Here is a 15,118-nt window from a genome sequence, read left to right as displayed (position 1 = left end):
GTTCGGAGGGGGTCTGCAGGCCAAGGGACAACTGAAAGCTGATGTCGCATTAATTTTAAGCTTAACCGTAGCATTGAACCTATAAATGGTATCTTAAGCGCCCGGCCAAACACTCACAAACACATAAATTGGGACCAGGCTTAATGCAAGTCCACATGAATATGGATATGGCAAGGGGCAAGCGGCAAGTGGCAAGCGGCAAGCGGCAAGCGGCGAACCAGGTGCAGCCATGAGATATACGAATCTTAGAGGTCTGCCCGACAATAATACGACTGGCATTTATTTATTGTTTATTGTAAGTGAACACGGACATTGGGGTGATAAAAAGCCGATGGCTATATCGCTAGAAGCCGAGAGGAAAAATGCCAGGCGTCTTGGCTCAAATGACTAAGAAATTGGAGAAAAAGTGCCAGCCACTTGATATAAGGAATAGAATTTAGAAGCTCGTGATAGAGACATTCAGATATGACTAAGAGCATGTTAACATATATAGCATTACTTTAGGGATTGCTGGAAGACAGTTATAAACTATCGAGCAAACTGTTTTCTAAAGATTTTGGCGTCCTGCTTTAGTAATTAGATATTGTCTAAAAGCATCTTAAATTTATAAATATTTTAAATTATTTAATAAGTATATACATATATAAATAGTTAATGTAATTCCCAAAACTGTGTGACTTTAGCATATTTTATAATAATTAATTAAACAAAAATGTGGAGTCCGAAATAATTTATTGTATTATTTTTAGTTATAGTTATTTATATAGTAATAGCTATAATTATAGTTTAAAAAATTAATATTAAATAATGTTTAGGAAATTAGAATATTAATTTGAAAATATTATACAATTTTTATTTAGCATTTAAAATGAAAACTGTTATATTATATGAATTATACCTTCATAAATTATATATAAAGTAATTTTTGAAATTATTGAACATTTAATAAATTTAATATATATTAACAATTATTTTGTAATTTTTATTTAGAAAAAATATATTTATTATTATTATTAGTATTAATCAAGAAAAAATTAAACCACTAAATGGAAAAGAGTCTGCCAAATTCTAATTACAATTTAAAATATTTTTGATTTATATTTTTTATCATAATTAAACGTGAGCAAACGAATGTTAATTATAATATCATTAAACATAGTTTATATATTTGAAATACCAATTAATTATGCGTGACTAGTGTTATGCTATAGTGACTAAGGCCTTCAGTTTGTGAGCTTGAGTTAACTCATTATGGCATAGGAAGCCTTGATTTAAGTTTAAGCTCAACTGTTGGATATTTTTAAATAGTTATTCTAGATCACAGTATTTAACTATGCCAAAGACATATAACGTAGCTTCTTTTCTTATTTCAGAGCAAAACTGAACAAAAAAGTAATCAACAAAATTTTGCATGCTGCGCATGAACTCAGCCAAGAGACAACAAATGACACCACAAAAACTGAACCGAACCGAAGCGAAGCGAAAAACACAAAATTATTTTAATTTTATGCTACATCTTGTGCATGTTTAAATACCCTAACCGAGGGTATTAAGAGTGTTTTAAAAAAGGGGCTTAATGTTTATAATTTAAGCAGTTTTACAATAAAAAAGTTTAGTTAGTAGTTTAAAAATTGTTCAGCCGCATTTAACATTTTTTAGCAAAACTATAATAATTGGATGGGATTTTTTTTACTGCTGTATACAATTTAAATTAAATATTTTAATTATATGAAAATGTAATAATATTGTGCTTGTATCAACTAAAAACTTAAAAAAATCATCTTTATAAAAAAGTTACAATAAAAAAGTTTAGTTAGTAGTTTAAAAATTGTTCAGCCGCATTTAACATTTTTTAGCAAAACTATAATAATTGGATGGGAATTTTTTTACTACTGTATACAATTTAAATTAAATATTTTAATTATATGAAAATGTAATAATATTGTGCTTGTATCAACTAAAAACTTAAAAAAATCATCTTTATATTAAAAATATAAAAAAAAAAATCATAATAATTGGATTAAATTTTGTGCAAGTTTGTTTTATTTATTATTTGTTAGAGTATAACATATTCGTTAATTATAGTTTGTTTATTTTATTTTATTTAATTTTTTTTTTTTTTTTAGTTTGCATATCATCTTCAGGCGTCAACAGTATTTTGCTTATAAGAGTTGACAGACCAAATGAGCAAAGAATTCAGCGTAGGGTGTGGCAAAATATGCGCTGCTTGCAGAAACTGAAACAGAAACTGAAACAAAAACAAAATAAACAAAAACAAAAAACAGAGCCAGCCAAACAGATACAGACACAAGATACAGATACAAGATACAAGATATGGCTATATGGCTATAGAGTTATGTGCTTGTGAGCATATGAGAAATTTATGTGACACTCGCATTGGAAATTAACAGCGGACTGCTTCAAATTAATGTTGACACTTGTTGGCTTTGCATGTCGCTCGTTTCACTGCTGCAAATAACTCATTAGACGGGCCAAAGTCAGCTCAAGGCTATATCCATAGGGGTATTCCAGGCCAAAACTCTGTCGACTTGCAGTCTTTAGTTAAATAATTGTTTTTTCTTTTTTTTATTTTTTTTTTTGTCTCATTTATTTTCTTACACTCTTCTTTTTGCTTCAGCTGCCCGCAGCTTAACCCTTTTCGCAGCAATTGCAGCAGCCTCTGTGCGCTGAAACAAAACAGAATCTCATTGTTGATGAATCTCTTCAGTGTCCCCCTTTCAACAGCAGGCTCACTGCCCCCCACTTCATCTCTTCCATTTTGCTTGTGCAGAGAACTTGAACTTATCGACATGTCTATATCTATATTTCTCAGCTTCTTCTTCTTCTTCTCTGCTCACAGTTGTTGGGCCTGTTTCTGCCGTCTGCGTTCTGCAATCCGTTTTCCCTGCTAAGAACTAAGAAACTTGCTAAAGCTCAAGTTTCTTAGAGATTTATACTCTAGGTGTAGAGAAATTACTTGATACATGATTAAGATTTATAAATAACTCGCTGTAAATCAAGCTGTTGTATCATAATTCAAATAAGGCAACTATGGGTAAAGTATTATTTAGATGCAGTTCTTGGTAGACAAGTATTAAATAGCTGAGCAATGAAGATCCGGGTTCCAGCAGCAAAAAGTATCGAGTTGTTTGTTTATAACTATTCTATATTAATGTATGAAATTGGTATATAATCGTATATTTATAGTAAGAATAGCAACAATCAACAGTCTGACTTAATATACGCTATAAATTTCCATTTTTAATTAAAGGATAATTTATTTTAAGAGCTACAAACTCTCTTACATATTATAATATATATATAATTTCCCATTTATACTTTTTCTTTTTTGGCATAAATAATACACTAAGATATTAAATTAAGAATTTTTGTTGTACGTTTTGAACTGTCCTTAACAATTAGATAACAATTGTAGATCTACGTTAAGCTTAATAAACTAATATTGTACAAAAGAATTGCTTATTAATAAGTAATATATTATTACTTACAATATGTAATATATTACTTATTAATAAGTAAATAAAGTATATTACTTATTAATAAGTAACATATTACTTATTATATTATATGATTAATCCTGTAAGTATTAAAAAATAATCTGGCCCAATCCCACTACACAAGCTCAATTATAATCTGATTCTGAGCCCAGAAATATCTATTTTTGTTGTTAATTCAATTTATTTACTGTTGACATTGATGTTCTTTACGTGCTGTAAGCTCCGCTTAACTTTTCTTGTTCAGGTCTCTGCTTTCTAGTTTTGCGCAATGCCCAAATGCTTGAATGGGATACCCAATGCCCAATCCGCTCAAGTCATAACACGCATTAGTTTATCTGCTCGCTGGCTGGTTAACATTACAGCACTTGAGTTAAAGCAGGCTTTAGGCTGCCTGGTTGCCTGGTTGCCGGCCCGCTGCCATGGATCAACAGCCACTCTTCGCCTCAGCCGTGGACCACATGTGGTGTTTGTTGTGCACACACACACACACACACACACAGACATATATACATATATATAGATAACACTTTTGCGGATTTCTCTTCATGTTCTGGCAAATGTTTGCCATTTGACAACAGCAGCAGCCGCAGCAGCTCTAACTCGAGCTCGGACTCTGTCTGCGGCTCTGGTGTTTTCTCCAATCGTTGCTGCTGATCTTTGGGCTTTCGAGGCTCGGCAACATTTCTATTATTTATACCAGTTGAGCAAGAGCAACAGCAAACAGTTTCGATGCTCTTACACTTTTCACACTTTCCATGTAGCAATTAAATATATAATTTGTCTAACTTGTTTTGTGTCAAAACCCATGAAAATACATCATAATAATAATGTTATTCAAGGAGCGATGTGATGCTACATAGCTGAATCCGATTAATATAGGTGCGAAAGAGTTTTGCTTCAGATTTAACACTGGATACCGAGAAACCAGTTGGGAATTTTACAAAAATTCAGCTTGCTGCCACTTAAGGGCAATTCTAGGCTAGACTTTAACTTCCGACAGCAGACCTTCACAGAGATATGTCTCTCTATATATGTAACTGGTTATCGAGTAGATCTTGAGAGCTCTTTTTGCTCGGCTGGGTACGAATTTGATTGAAAGGCAAATAAGCTGCCGTTTTAATGAAACAACAACAAACAACAACAACCCGGGGGATGGCAAGCAAATGAAAATCCATTTGATGACGATGACAGCGACAACAACAACAGCAACAACAATGCGAATAAATCATTTGCGTAGACAGCAAATGCAAATCTTTGCAGATTAACACAAAAACAATGCCGCATGTATAAATAAACGAGCAGACAGCTGAAAATAAAATTAAAACCTAAACCTGTCAAATCCACGTTATCGAATAGATAAGCGACGTCAGCTCGAGCGCCTATCGTATATCGAATATGGTATACACTGAGCACTCAGCTCCGCTCTAAGCTTTGACCGCATATCATGCGTGCTTGTGTATGTGTGTGTGTGTGTGTGAATATTTGTTTTAATTAAATGCCAATCGATGTACGTAATTGCAGGCACATTAGGCAAAACTATCGCTATGGCTAAAATGCGAGACGTGAGTATTATCTGCCTTAATTGAAATCAAAGCTGACATTAATTGACTAAACCGATAGTTAGTTGTTTTTGTCTTTACCCGTAAACCTATCCATGTAACTGTAGGCTTCACTTACTCTCACATATGCTCGCATGCAAGCATCTAAATATATAATTGAATAACAAATGTTGTGCATCAAAATAAATATTGCGGCAGTGGATATTATTGTACCTGTTGTCAAATACCCTATAAATTTTGTTATATGTTACATGTTAATCGAAACAAAATATTTACCATTAAAAATATGATAGAAAATTTCAAATATGTATTTCCAAAAAAAGAAATAATAATAAAATACAAATCTAATTACAATTTTAACTCTTTATGTTATATATTTTAATTCATCCGCTACAAAATGATCTATAAATATCTAGTAAATAAAACATGTTGATCTTTATGAATAACTCAGCTACAGCTGACGTCAATTATTAATGCGAAACGGAGACAACAATAAACCAAATACACAAAATCTGATATGTTATTAAAATTAAAAATTGTTATAATTACAGTAATTACCATTATTATTGTTATTATCACAACAACAGACAAAATAAAATAAGGAAAAATATCAGCAAATCACGTTGCCTTGACTTCATATTGATAGCTGCCAATAATTTGGCAAAACCGCCAAAAGCTAAGGTCTCCCTAAAGAATATGATCTTAACATTTGCATTTCAACCACAAAATTTTGCAATTGAAGGTCGCTTATACAAATACAGCTCTGTGAATGTACGAATAATAGCAATACATACATATATATTTTCGTTATGGTAATTAAATGCGGCACAAAATAACAAAAGCTTCGTGTTGATCTAAGCTTGAAAAGTCAGGTTCAACTTGAGAGCAGTAAAACAACAAATGTTACTAAAGGTCAATGGATATGGTTTATCTTGAACTACTTCCTATGGGGCGTTGCTGAATACCTACAAAATCAGCAGATATTATATGAACATATGGCTTAAGCTCAACAAAGCTAGGAAGGGATATAAAAATAAAAAAAAATAAATATTGGCATATTATAATTGAAGAAAACAAGTATATTGTGCATGAAAAGCCTATATTTAAAAATGCAAAACACTTAAATGCTTATTTTATATCTCTTTCTGTCAGATTTCTGACGTCAAGTGCTCCACACATCCCACACACAAAGGCATATTTGTTCATTTGAATCAATATTCGTTTCGTGCTGCTTTGTAAATTAATCAAAATTGTAATTAATTGGCAAAATTGCATATATTGAATAATGCACTTTACGGCTTACAACGATTTATAATGCTTTGCATTTGCCGATGCAAATCGCTGTCGCCAACGTGCAAATTGTCTATCGAATAATGCCACCGGGTATTCAAGTCAAGCTAAGCGTATGTGTTTGTGTGTGAGTGTATATGAATGAGTGAGTGAGTGTGTGTGTGTGTGGGTTGCAATTAGAAGGTCGCTTGCGCGCGCTTGGTCTATAAATTCCAAATTGCCATTAAGCTGCCTTTTGAATGGGCCATTAAGCTCTGTTTCCACCGTAGAACAATTGAATAATGAAATTTTATTCTGCAAACAATTCAAATTTATGTTCAAACTGGCGAAGTTAGTCTGAGCTGTAGACAGTGAAAAAAGTTGTTTGAATTTAAGTTTACGGCTCTCAGAGTGCGTCATTATTTACACGATAGTATTATTATTATCTCAGCATGCAATCGTGGCGTGCAATTAGAAAATTTATCGATTTTCAAATAGTTGCTATTCATGTATAAAATCTATCATTTATGCCCATCTCTATGATGCTGCTGTTTTCGTTCCCTCCCTCTCTCTCACTCTTACACACATGCACACTATCCAGCAGAGCCGATGCCCATCTGTTTGTTTGCTCGTGCATGCAACAACATTTCATGCAAGAATTCTCAAACCTGAGTTCGTGCTCTTGGCCAGATGCACTCATTAATGCATAATTGTACACAATTAACTGTGAGCCAACTGCGCCAACTGCGAGGCAGATTAGCCCACGGGGCAGGGGCGCAATCGTTGAGCTAATGGCGATGCGGGAAATTGCCAATCAATGTGAATATTGCAACAATTTGCCCAGACCCCAAAAACCGCAACAAAAAAAACTTTCAGATACACGAGCAATTGTTTGTAATCGATATCTGTGAGTACAAATATGTATTCGAGTACGAGTAGAAGTCGTGTACTCGGACTGAGTACCCACTCAGCCAGGTACTTGTATTTGCTCTGGTTTTCTTTTTCTTTTTTATTTGTAGTCTTTTATGTCGCCACAAAATGCAACGCGTGAGCGATTTTCCTTGCAACGTTGTTTGTTTAAACTTTTAACGCTTTTCAGCTTGACTCGATTTTGGGGCGTTCGCAATACAAGCAACAACAACAACAACAATAACAACAACAGCAGCAGTGAGAGCCATAGCAATAACACGACGTTGAACTCGTTTTCCCACGTTGGAAATTCTTCAATTTGCATGCCACAAATGCGCAATCACAACTGACACCTTTTCAGATGTCGATAGATACACGAACTACACTCACTTCAGATACTCGTATTTGTGTCAAGTATTTTATTATTTTGCTGAAAAGTTGATTTTCTTCAGAGCTAAGGGGCGTGTATTGAAGACATTGGAGATAAATTGAAAATGCTCTGAAAACAGAGTATAATTAAATACGGACTTTAAGGATAACCCTCGTTAAATAAGTAAATTCAAATTTTAGATTTCCAGTAAGATTTATTCACTCTACTATGAATTTGAATATCTATATATATAAATATTAGAAATCAAGATTATATACAGGTATAGAAAACTATCCCACGTTCCCAAAACCAAAACAAAATATACGCTTACATTGAATAACTACAAAGAAAGCAAAATATCATTAAGAAAACAACCGGGCGCAATCTCTAATTTGGGGACATGCCTAAGCTGTAATCGAAAATTGGCAAAAATGGTACGGATGCTATAAATAAACAAAAAACAACATAAATACGTTTAAGTACATCGAAAAAGCGTGTGACAAAAGTGTAGAAAACAAAAAATCATTGCGAATAAAATAAACAAAGCACAAAACAAAATTCATACAAGAAATTTGACACAAATTTCGTATGTCGAAATTTGTTAGACAGTTTATGAATGGGAAAATAATTTCAGATGTTTAAAGATACGCAATGTTCATTTGAGTCAGTGAATTTAATTGTATAATAGTTCCGTTAGCACGACTGGTTCAACTGGTTCACTCCCTCGCGTGCCGCTGGTCTTTCCGGCTGAAACGAAATCCGTGTCAAAATGGTTTTCAAAGTCAAAGTCAAAACCGGACCTGCCCATCACATGAATATTTAAGCCAAAAATCGTTGTTTAATTTTATTCAAATTTAAATGCGCTACTTAATTACAGCGCTTGAATTTACGTGTTCAATCTGGACGTTACTGAAGAGATTCAATGAAAACACGAGTTCAATCAACTCCGCAACTTCAAAATCCATTAATCCATAGATAAACAACGGCAAAAACAAGCAACTTAAGCTATATCACTGACACTATGATAAATGCGCCTCGACTCATTAAATCAAACCAAAAGTTTTTTTTTTTTTTTTTTTTGCCAGCTTATTTTTTTCCACAAATATTGTTTTTATTTTTAGTGAGAGTGGCCGTGGCTTTTGAATTTTTAGCTCTTTGTCGTGTGGCATAGGCAAAACATGTTTTATGTTAATTAGTCTCTTTTCACAGCTTTTATTTTTACGTTTCTTCTGTGCAAAAAAAAAAAAAAATCATAATTAAGCTGTACATCCCGTTCGTTGGAAAAATTGTTGATTCCATTTGCGCTTTAATCTCATTTGGTGTAATGTATTTGCGGATCACAAGAGATTTATTATCATGTGTGCTTTATACTTATATATAGACAAATATGCTTGTTTATGGTTATTTTTGGCAAGAAATTAACCACGGCATAATAATACTTATAATACTTATTAATGGGTTCCGTTCGAAGGTTGATTTACCGACTCTAAACAAATGTAGGTTATGGCATTTGCTAACATAATTGGATTATTGTTGAGGATTAATTTAGAAACTAGTCTTTCATAAATAAGTATGTGGAATAAGATATAGTTTATTGACTTGCAAATCTTTGTATTCAAAGTTTTAAAGGGGGAGAGAGAGAATAAAATATGAATATATAATGATCAAGGTAACATTCGACAAATTTAATATTAATGGGGAATCAGAAACCATAGATTTCTAGCCCCGATCTGTAGTAAACAAAGGTCTAGGTTTTAAATGGAGTGAACCAGTTCGATTCAGGTACTTATTCATGGTGAACCGAAGCTGTAACTATTTTATATGCTCTACAATTTTGTAGTATAGCATTGCACTCGTTTCGCTTTTTATCTAATTCCACTCATACATGAATGATCAATGAATTCACTAAGGATCAAGGCTTGAACTATTTTCATTAAGAACTGAAGCTGTCATTAGGAATGATAATAAGTGATTTTGTCTATGTTTCATTTGCATTACTGTATAGATGACCTGAACTAATAAGTTTACGTTGAAGCAACATTTTGCTTATGACTTTCAGTTATGCTTCTACGGTATATAGAGTCATCAATGCGCATTTGTAAATCTTAAAACAATATTAATATTATGTTCTTTCCCTCCACATAAATGTATTTTGCACATTGCATATAGCATACTTCTGGGTATATTTGATTATTGAAGAAGAGGAGAATTTATTTTTATGAGTGGTACGTGCTCTTCTGCTGGTTCTTGCGCTGTGAACCAGTTTTGTGATGTTGTCTGATTTCTGCGTATCGTTTAAGTTGCATATACATATTTAAACGCTGTCAGATAACTCAGCTGCTCGTTGCACTGTTGCACATTTCAATTGGCTGCCGCCGCGCAAAGCATTTGCGAAAATGCATTCATCAGCATAATTAAGTCGTCAATAACTGCCCGACGTCTATGTGTATATGCGAAGTGGACAATTTATGTCATTAGCAAACGAACGTGCGGAAGGCCTCCGAAACTCCAGTTGGACTCGTCTGGCTCATTGATTTATTAGGTACTACATGTGGCAGGCCCATGCTAAACTATATATGTAAGTATGTGCACACATACATATATATTACATAACCGCCAACAGTATGTACCGTTACTCGCCTTGTTAATGAGCACACATCTCAGCTTAACAGAGGGAGAGAGAAAGAGAGGGACAGGGGGGCAGAGACAATTGCTCATCTGTGGGCCAAGCACGTAAGCAGCTATCTCGCTCGCTCCAGTGGCGACCCCGGGAGGAACAGACCAGACCCAGAAGCACAAAGAAATGTGCATATTAAGATAAGAATGTAATGGTCAGACGCAGCAGATCAACAGCCGGACAGCTGGACAGACGGTCAGACCGACGACAGTGGCCGCCAAAAGTTTACGGCCAAGGAATGCCAACAGTTTCAGTTTCGGGCATGTACCATGTACAACATGCACTCACAACTTGCAACTGGTTCGCGGTTCGTGGCGGGAGGAGGCGGAGAGAGGCAGATTCTAGGCTTTGTCTGAGTCGTCAGTCTGGTTTCTGTATCTATTTTTTTTTTTACTTTATTATTTTTCGTATGGCATCGCCTTAAGCTCTGAAATGGGTCAATTTAGTGACAAGCGATGGCGTTGCGATCCAATGCCACTCTACAAGACATAGTCTACCATCTAACAACTAACAACTAACAGCTAACAGCGGACAGCGACAAGCTTCTCTCGTTGCTGCATCTTGCACAGACTTGACACATAATAATCACTGTAAATGGACTTTCTTTTATCTGCGTTCAAGAATTTTTAGAGCCACAGTGGCCAGTAGTTAGGACTGTGTTTAAAAGTAGAAATAAAAGAGAGTGTGATTCTTTAACAATTATAACTCTTAGGTAAAATTTATCTTTTTGATAAAAATTAGATTTATAAATAAACGTATAAAAATTTATAAATAATAATAAAATATTCATATTTGGTATTCATATCAAGCCTGTAGGATTTTAAGAAAACTCTCGATTATTGGAAAAACTGAAATTTATTTCTATTAAACTTTCCTAGATTTGTTCTATTCTTTCAAATTAATTATATTATACATTTAAAAATATGAATAAAACATATTTGTGAGTTTGTAGTTTTTTTTTTTTTTTAAATAATCTTTCCTATGTCAAATGTGAATCACTTATACTCGAATCATCAGTTTCCTCCATAAATTTTATACAACTTCCTGAAAACAGAAGCTTTTATCGAAAATAAAATGTATATATATAATGTATATATATATAAATGTATATATATATATATATATATATATATGTATATATATATATATATATATATATATATATATATAGTATATATACTCATATATACACAGATATGTACATTTAAAAGTACTCAGCTATGGAGAAATTATGTAGTGGAATCCACGTTAACTAAGATAAGAAAAACACTAAAGATACAAGCTTTATCATAGCAGATTTTATGCTGGAATTATGGTTTATCTATAGGTAATTTTACATTAGGTAGGCGTAACAAAAGAAAAACTTTGTTAAACTATCTGTATATTTTATCTACCATGTTATGTAGAAACCATCCACCCACAGCTTTGCACTCGGACTTTGTTGTAATCAATTAAGTTGGAGAATTATGGAACTGTCGAGGGCAATGTCGGTTGGCATTGTTTGGCGTGGGCGGAGAGTGACCGGAGTGCTTTGATATACATAGCTTTCCCAGCTACGGTGTATATTTTATTGCATTGCTTTTGGGGTAGAGCAAGAGGCGGAAACTTCAAGGCGTAAATAAATTAGAGCAACATGACCAGCAACTGAATGGCTTAACTTATCAATCGAACAATTATATTTGGTACCCAGTGCCCGGCTTGGTCTGGCATGGCCAAAAAAAAAAAAGGTTTCCAAGCGACCCACTCGCGTTGGCTAGCACGCAAACGAGTCACGAATCTGAGAAACTCTAGAGCATAAGATTGGCCCAGCTGCTTAAGCAAAAAGATGATGCCAAGCCAAACGCCTTTTGCTTATTAATATAACCCACTTTTATGCTCGTGCCGCAGTTCAATAACAAATTTGGAGTCTATAAAATGACAGGATAACATTTGAAAAGAGAGTTATCAAATTAATGCAATCAATTGTAGTCGCTTTTCCAAAATATGAAATATGAGAGAGTCAAAATGTTAATTGGATAGATAAGATGAGCTGTTAAAACTATGCAGCCTTAGCTTTCCATTTAACAGGATGGATAAAGTGAGAGATCCTAACTGTAATGATAATTGTATATTATGGAAATATATGTATATGCCTTTTTTCTTTTAATAATATATATTCCTGAAAATTTAACGAACAGTTTCTAATCAAACAAAACCGATCTAAAGAAATTATTGAACATGACTCTGGTTCAGGGCTCATGGCTAACGATTCATCATACATCAAGTTCGATTCTGTTTGCTAGGTCAGGTTTACGCTACTCTTATTGCATACACAAAATGAAAACGCTGTATGCCATATGAACTGGTGGCGGGAAATATTCGATATACGTATTTCAATTTATGTAAAAAAAATTCGATTCAATTTAAATTTAAACTTATTTAACTTACCTATCGTAATTCCTGTAATGCTTTGTTAGTTTTTACACAGCAATACTATTAACAGTTATCCAAGAAGTAAAGTTACTTTCTTTGCACAGCCACAAAAAGTTGAGTTGAATATATTAATATTCTTTGCTTGTTATTAACAACTTTTATTTATGCGTAAAGGTGCAGAACTGGTGTTATTAAATCTCTGATAGACAGTTGTTATACACTATTAATATTTTAAAGATTTAAATGCTTGTCAAATTCACAACAAAAGGAAAAATTTGCACATAAATATTCCACGACGAGCGCGTCAAAAACGAACGAGCCTGAAACCTCGACTGAACCTGAGCCGGAGCTGAGCTTCAAACTTTGAGCGCGCGAGTGAGTACAAACAAACATACATACGTTCGTTCAATCGCTCTTTTACTCTCTCGACCTCTCTCTCTCATTTTCTACTTTGTTGCGCTTGTTTGTCATTGTATTTGTGTATGTGTGTATGTGTGTGTGGGAGTGTAAAACCAGTTTGCTTGAGTTTAACTGCTTGCCACATGTGGCAAATGTGTTTGTTTGCTTGTTGCGCTTGCCTTGCCGATCTACCCCTTTTTTCGTCTCACTCTCTCCCTCTCTCTCATACTTTTTTGTATTGCGATCTCTTGCTACTCTTGCTTACGTTTGCGCTCTGCACGTTTTATACTGCCTTTGCCAGCAACTTTTTAAATTAAAAGCCAACAGGCGACGTTTTTTCAATTCTTTTTCTTTTCGTCGTTTTCTGCTTCTGCTTCTGCTTCTTTTCTTCTGCTTTGTTTGTCACATAATCAAAACAAACGCGCGTTTCGATCAGAAGCGTTCTTTGCTTTTGTTTTTATTCCGACTTCTGGTTGTGCCTATCGGTGTTGTTGTTGTTGCCAACGTCTCTCGTTCTTTCGTTGCGTTTTGTGCCTACGCTGCTGCTCATTAACTTTTTACAGCTACTGTTTCTTCCCTCTTCATACGAAGTACGTAATTAATTTGATGGCCCCGAATTGTTAGAGGAGCGCGCATAGCCGCCCAGATAAGCCCCCAACCTCCAAATCCAACGTGCCGCGCTCCAAGCGAGGCAGTCGTAAATTGCCTTGCGTCAAATCAAATTAGTTTCAGAGTTCAATCTGTCCATCCCAGCGAGCATTAGCAGTTGATTTTTGTGTATGCTCAGCAGAGTCTTTATTGTGGTTATCTCTGGGACTTTGTGTTTTTGTCTACAGCTTGACCTTACCGAGAGCTGTTGGTCATTTAAAGATTCTTCTTGATAACTTGATAACGGTTAACGAATTAATCGTTTTGAAATTGTAATTTTAGTTTGTTTACATACAAATTGTATTTTTTATAAACTTTTTTCCATATCCGATTGTAATTTTAGTTTGCTTACAAATTTAATTTTTTGTAACCTTTTTCCCTTCTCCGATAATGCCGAATGTTCTTTTGCCAGATGTTCCCAGCTCGCAATTCTTATGCACAGTTACAAGTGCGTGTGTGTGAGTGTACATCCATATATGCATGTGTATGTAGAGTAGGTACGTTTGTGCCACATTTATGTAGATTTTGTTTGGTTTAGGTAAACATATCTTATCTAGTGGTGCCGCCCACACACACAGGCCGCATGAATAAGGTGGGCTGTGGATGCGCTTTGCAGTCTGCTGCAACTAGAGATGTGTGTTGCCCAATTTGATGGGTTGGTCACGTGACACGAGCCAGAACTAATCGAAGAAGTCGATGCTGAGTGCAGCTCCTTTAAAAACCACGTCATGTAGCAAGAAAAAAAAAGAAAAATTAAAAGAAAACGAAACACAAACCAGTTAAATTAAAGCACAAGACATACAAGCGACCCACGTCAAGAAAAAGGGACATGGTGAACATAAATGCAATTGAGAGACATGGCCATAGGATATGCACCATGTCAGCTGCGACAGGCCACAACGGAGCTTGGATGCGCCAAGAGCCAGGCTCATGACAACCTGCAATCAAGCGCCAGAAGGCAGCCAGCCAGTCAGCCATCTAGCCAGCAAAGGTTGCAGTCTGGGCCATCATCAGCAGGCTGCATGCAATCGCGTAGGCAAGAAACGTCATTGCAACAATGAGGCGACATTTGTGCGAGAGGCTTTAACTTAAATTATGCGCCAAGAAGCAAATAAGGTCTCCACTCGCCAGTCACCATAATGATGCCAATGCATGGGCCATAATCAAGTTGCCCGTGCACAAAGTCATGGTCATGTTTGTTGTTGCTGCTGTCTTTCCCAACTGGCAACAACAATAATTTCTGTTGTTGAGACAACAGCCAAACAACAACCACAGAAAATAATTAACTCTGAAACGCTAAGGAACCGCACATAGAGCGCATCCAGACTTATACAAATATATGGCTTTGTGGCAAGCC

The 15,118-nt window shown here is 34.9% G+C and overlaps 1 protein-coding gene across 1 annotated transcript in view; it reads right to left on the bottom strand.

Moving 5' to 3' along the window:
- Positions 1 to 14,129, bottom strand: part of Sema5c (Semaphorin 5c) — a 47,287-nt gene extending 33,158 nt beyond the window's left edge. The window contains exon 1 of the mRNA XM_018005530.2: positions 12,730 to 14,129. The gene's annotated coding sequence lies outside the window, so the exon portion shown is untranslated. The remainder of the gene's footprint in view (positions 1 to 12,729) is intronic.
- Between the last annotated feature and the right edge of the window lie 989 nt (positions 14,130 to 15,118).

Source organism: Drosophila arizonae, chromosome 4 (assembly GCF_054131065.1).
Source record: "Drosophila arizonae isolate 15081-1271.41 chromosome 4, UAZ_ARI_1.0, whole genome shotgun sequence".
NCBI classification, from domain to species: Eukaryota; Metazoa; Arthropoda; class Insecta; order Diptera; family Drosophilidae; genus Drosophila; species Drosophila arizonae.
Note: the sequence above shows the minus strand (reverse complement) of the source record. Positions and strands in the feature narration are given on the sequence as shown.